This window comes from Orycteropus afer, unplaced genomic scaffold, assembly GCF_000298275.1.
Source record: "Orycteropus afer afer isolate SDZICR_OR568_19922 unplaced genomic scaffold, OryAfe1.0 scaffold00218, whole genome shotgun sequence".
NCBI classification, from domain to species: domain Eukaryota; kingdom Metazoa; phylum Chordata; class Mammalia; order Tubulidentata; family Orycteropodidae; genus Orycteropus; species Orycteropus afer.
In genome coordinates, this window is record NW_006921805.1 from 5,353,643 (window position 1) to 5,359,604 (window position 5,962).

The following is a 5,962-nucleotide window of genomic DNA, read 5'->3' on the forward strand; positions in this document are numbered from 1 at the left end:
AAATACCATTTGACCCAGCAATCGGATTACTACGTATATATCCTAAAGAAGTGAGAGACAGGACATGAACAGATATATGCACACCCATGTTCATCGCACCACTATTCACAATAGCAAAGAGATGGAAACAGCCCACGTGCCCATCAACCTAAGAGTGGATCATCAAACTGTGGTATATATGCTCAATATATATTATTATTATATATAATATATATATAACAATATATATATATATATATAATATATAATAAAATATATTATTATTATTTTCTAGCCTATCTAGGGATTTAGTCTCCCCTCCCCTCCCATCCATTTACAATACTGGATTATTATAATATTTGTGCTATGATTGACTTATTTTACTCTGCATAATGTCTTCCAAGTTCATCCATGTATGTGGTGTTTTGCAGATTCTTCATTATTCTTTAGGGTTGGATAATACTGCATTGAGCATATATACCACAGTTTGATGATCCACTCTTAGGTTGATGGGCACGTGGGCTGTTTCCATCTCTTTGCTATTGTGAATAGTGGTGCGATGAACATGGGTGTGCATATATCTGTTCATGTCCTGTCTCTCACTTCTTTAGGATATATACGTAGTAATCCGATTGCTGGGTCAAATGGTATTTCTGTTTCCAACTTTTTAAGGAATTGCCATACTGATTCCCACAGTGGTTGTATCATTTTACAGTCCCACCAGAAGTGTATGAGAATCCCAATCTCTCCACATCCTCACCAGCATTTGTTATTTTCTGTCTTGTTGATCTTGGCTATTAATTCTGGGGTGAGATGGTGTCTTATGGTTGTTTTGATTTGCATCTTTCTAATGGCTAATAAGGAGCTCTGGTGGCATAATGCCTAATGGCTAATGATCACAAACATTTCTTTATGTGTTTGTTGGCTGCCTGAATCTCTTCTTTGGTGAAATGTCTGTTCATATCTTCTTCCCATTTTTAAATTGGATTGTTTGTCTTTTTGATGTTTAGTTGCTGGAGTTTTCTGTAAATTTTAGAGATAAGTCCTTTGTCTGATATTTCATTGCTGAATATTTTTTTTCCCCATTCTGTAGGTTCTCTTTTGACTCTTTTGGAGATGTCTTCTGATGCACATAGAATTTAATTTTCAGAAGGTCCCAATAATCTGGTTTGTCTTCTGCTGTTTGTGCATCTTGAGTATGCTTGATAGTCAATTTATGCCATAAATTAGGGTCCTTAAGTTTGCCCCTGTTTTCTGTTGATGAACTTTATAGTTTTAGGTTTCACATTTAAGTCTTTGATCCACCTGGAGTTTGTTTTTTGTATGGTGTGAGGTATGGATCTTTTTTCATTTTGCTGCAAATGGATATCCAGTTTTACCAGTACCATTTGTGAAAGAAGCTCATCCCTTTTTAATTGTTGACTAATAGTCCATTGGGAGCTCTGATAGCGTAGTGCCTAAGGCACTTGACTGCTAACCAGAAGGCTGGAGGTTCAAACCCACCAGCCATTCCTCAGAAGGAAAATGGAGCAATCTACTTCCACAGTGATGCTGCCTTGGAAACCCAAGGAGGGGTCGCTATGAGTCGGGTCTGACTTGACGGCACATAACAACAACAACAACAACAACAATATTCCATTACTCCTAAGAAGTAAGGATGGTAACACTTTGTGTTACAGACTTTGGGTATGGTGTCAGGAGGGACCAGTCCCTGAAGCAGGATATCATACTTGGTTAAATAGAAGGTCAACAAAAAAAAAGGAACACCCTCAATGAGATAGATTGGCACAGTGGCTGCAACAATGGGGTCAAATACAGCGACAATTGTGAGAATGGCACAAGATTGGATGGTATTTCATTCTGTTGTACATAGGGTCACAGTGAGTTGGAATGGATTCAACAGTGGCACCTTACAACAACAGCAGCAACAATATTCCACTGTATGAATAAACCACAGTTTAGTCATTTTCCTGTTGGTGGACATTTGGATTGTGTTCTGTTTTTGTCTATTAAAAATCAAACAGCTTTGAATATTATTACTATGAATATTATTGTGCATGGTTTTGTGTACATATGCACTCATTTATTTTGGGTATATATCTAGGAGAACAACTGCTGTATTGTGAAGTAGATATATTTAAATTTTATTAGAAACTGAGAAACAGTTCTCTAAAGAGTTTGTGCCATTTAAACTCTCAGCAGCCTTGCATGAAAATTGTGGTTGCTTTTGTTGATTCAAGGTAATGACATTTCTTTGGAAATAAATGTGAAGTAGCACAAACTCATTCAGGAAACAGGAGGTAAAAGACAAGATTGAGTGTTGTGGAAGTGAACTCGAACATTAAAAGAATTCACACACAGGATCTTTATTGTCCCAAGTGATACCTGTTGAATGTTGTAATTTTGCCTAAAACTTTCCGTACTTAAAGATGCACAACTCACTCAAATTAATAAACAAATATTTGTATCTTCTGTTTTTAATTTTTGTGCCTTTGATCCTTAACAGAACACTTTGCTTGTTTGTTTATCAATATTTGTATTTTTTCTTTGTGATTTGACTTTTCGGGTCCTTTGGCTATTTTTTCAGGTATTTGTCTTTTCCTTGTTTAAGTTTAAGTTGCTTTATGTTAACTATTGCTTGACTTACATATTGCAAATATTCTCTCTTTTTTTTTGTTTATATTTCTCTTTTAAAAATGATTTTTATTATTTTTAAAAATGCTACTTGGTCACCATAAAACATTCAAGTAATAGAGAAAAGATTAAAGACAAAAATCCTTCCAAATCTTACTTCCTAAAAATAAACCAAAAAAACAGAAATAATCGATAAAATTTTGATGAATATTAGTGCACATGTCTCTCTCTATAGGCATACCTCAGAGATACTGTGAGTTTGGTTTCACAATATTGCAATAAAGCAAATATCACAATAAAATGAGTCACATGACTTTTTGGTTTCCCAGTGCATATAAAAGTTGTGTGTATTAAGTGTGCAATAGCATTATGAAAATGTTCAAAATATTGTTAGAATCACCACAGTGTGACACAAAGGCAAGAAGTAAGCACATGCTGTTGGAAAAATGGCACTTATAGACTTGCTCCACTGCAGGGTTGCCATAAGCCTTCAATCTGTAAAAGAAAAAAATGCAGCGTCTGCACAGTAAAGCAAAGTGTAATTAAACGAGGTATGCCACATAACAACAACAACATGCTTGTATATAAACAAGTGACTTACATGATATATAGGTCAAATTTTAGAAGGATGACCTTAAAAAACACAACATAAAGTGTAATTGAAATGATTACGCTTAGGGTAAAAATTACTTTATTATGTTGTTGTTGTTGTTGTTGTTATGTGCCATGGAGTCGGACCCGACTCATAGTGACCCCTCCTTGGGTTTCTGACGCAGTATCACTATGGAAGTAGATTGCCCAACCTTCCTTCCGAGGAGTGGCTGGTGGGTTTGAGCTGCCAGCCTTCTGGTTAGCAGTCAAGTGCCTTAGGCACTATGCTACCAGAGCTCCTTACTTTATTATAAACTATGTTATTGTGTGCCATATTGTGGATTCTGACTCATCGTGACCCCATGTGACAAAAAGAACTGCCTCATAGTATTTCTTAGGCTATAATCTTTATGGGAGCAGATCGCCAGATATTTTCTCTCACAGAGCAGCTATTGAGTTCAAACTGCAGACTTTTTGATTAGCTGCCAAGCTCTTAACCGTTGTACCATCAGGACTCATTTTACAAAATATATCAGTCTTAAAATATTTATTGTTATGAAAAACTTTATGAGTTAGAAATAATATTTGAACCATGTAATTTGACTTTGAACAGTATCATTGGAATTTTTTGCTATAAAAGGTGAAAAAATTAGCACACATGCTTTTTTTTCCCTCTTCTCAACATTTCTGATTTTGTTACTTAGCTCAGTATTCTAATGTTGTCAAATTTTATAACATTTACTCTCATTTCACTAACTGTAATTCTGACAGCTGTCATTTGTTCTTCTACAGATCATCAGCATTTCTTCTATGTTGGCATTTCTATTCATGTTGTCTTTACTTTGATTTATTGCTTTTTAATGTAAATTTCATTATTCTAATAATTTTATTCATGATCTCAGGGGTGTTGAATTTCCTGAGTTCTTGCATATTTCAGAATACTTCTTATTTGCCTTTGTACTGGAAGAATAACTTGGCTATGTATACAATTACTGATTCATGCTTTCTTTTACTTAGAACTTTATCAAAATTACATCATTGTCTACTGGTATCAAATGTTGCTTTTGATAAAACTGAGATCAACAAGAACTTCACCACACCTCTTCCCAACATACTCCTGCCCCTCCCGCTAGCTGGTTGTTGTTAGTTGTCACCGGTGGACCCCATGTAGGCAAAGTAGAACTGCTCCATACAGTTTTCAAGGCAGTGAACTTTCAAAGTAGATCTCTAGTCTTGGCTCCAGATACACCTCTGTGTGATTTGAACCACCAACTTTTCAGCTAGTAGTCGAATGTTTAACCTTTTGCCCCACCTAGATACTGCCTCAGAAACCCAAGGACGGGTCGCTATGAGTTGGGTCCGACTCGACAGCACATAATAACAACAACAACAACAACAGGGAATCACCAGCCACTCCTCAGAAGGAAGATTGGGCAATCTACTTCCTCAGAAACTCTCCGGCAGTCCTCAGTCTCATTTGGTTAGCCAAAGGAGGATAAAGCTATTAACTTCTTCAGACCGTAATTTCTTTAATATTCATATACTGTATTTTACGCAAATAATGCAGGTGTCAAGTGGTTTTGCAAACCCCCAACCCCCTAATGTGTTAGTTTACTGTGTGCACTATGTGCATTATATGCATATGCATGTTATTTCTCTGGGTTCATTATATGCCAAAAATATGATACATGCCTTGCTGATCTTTTTCAGCTGGAAACAGTTGGTTTGGAAAGGTCTTCTACACATTTTTTCTTCCTACTAGAAATGCAAATTAATGATTTGTTTTCCTTCTCATTGCTGCTCGAATGCTCAGAATAGAGGAGAGACATCTGAATGAAGCATTTTCAGACTTTGCATTTGCCTTAAGGGAATCTTAGAGTTCTTAAACTTCTCTTAGGTTCCCTTGAGGTCTTTCTGCTGGAGACTGTGACTGTTGTCACATGTCTTCCATCTTCCCCATACTTTCAGCAGATCTGATCAATATTTGTTGGGTATGAGGACAAAGGTAAGAGAAGTATATTTCCACATATGTAATAACCAACAAAGTATACCATCCATATGTTCTTATGTAAAATTATATGGACACATTTATAAGACAATTGAAATAGGAATTAAAATGAGCTGTTTTTAGTTTTTTTGAGTTGAAAGGGATCAAAATCAGAGATCCTGGAGAGGGTAGGAGAAAAATTGTGTAACAGATTGAAAAACATAAAAAAGACCAGGATTTCTGGTCATTAGACACTGGTGAAACCAGTGAGACTATGGTCCTAAGTCACCTGTTGGGTTGGAATGGGACTCACTCCTGAAGCTCAACTTTCAGCCAAAAAATAGACAGGACTTCGAACTGAACAGCTACACCAGGGTGATGCTACACTTAGAACAGTTTAACCATGGAAATCAGAAGGACAGCATTTGCACAGGGAGAAAACTAGACAGGCAGGAATGCATAGGTAAGAAGTACACAGGGAAGGGGTAACCACAGGGAGGAGGTCGGGGGAGAGCTGTTACATTGTGGGGTTTGTAATCAGTGTTACCAAAAATTGCACCCAAATCACAATAAAAAGCTTTTTATTTTTATTTTTAAAAGGAGCTGTTAAGAATGAAGAAACTGGAGGCGGGGCAAGATGGCGGACTAGGCAGAAGGATTGCACAGACCCTCTTCAACAAAGAAAAGGGAAACCAATTAATACAGACACAGAAGATAATCTTGGACCCCTGAGCCTTGAAGGAAAGGATGCAGATTTGGACTAAACCCCAA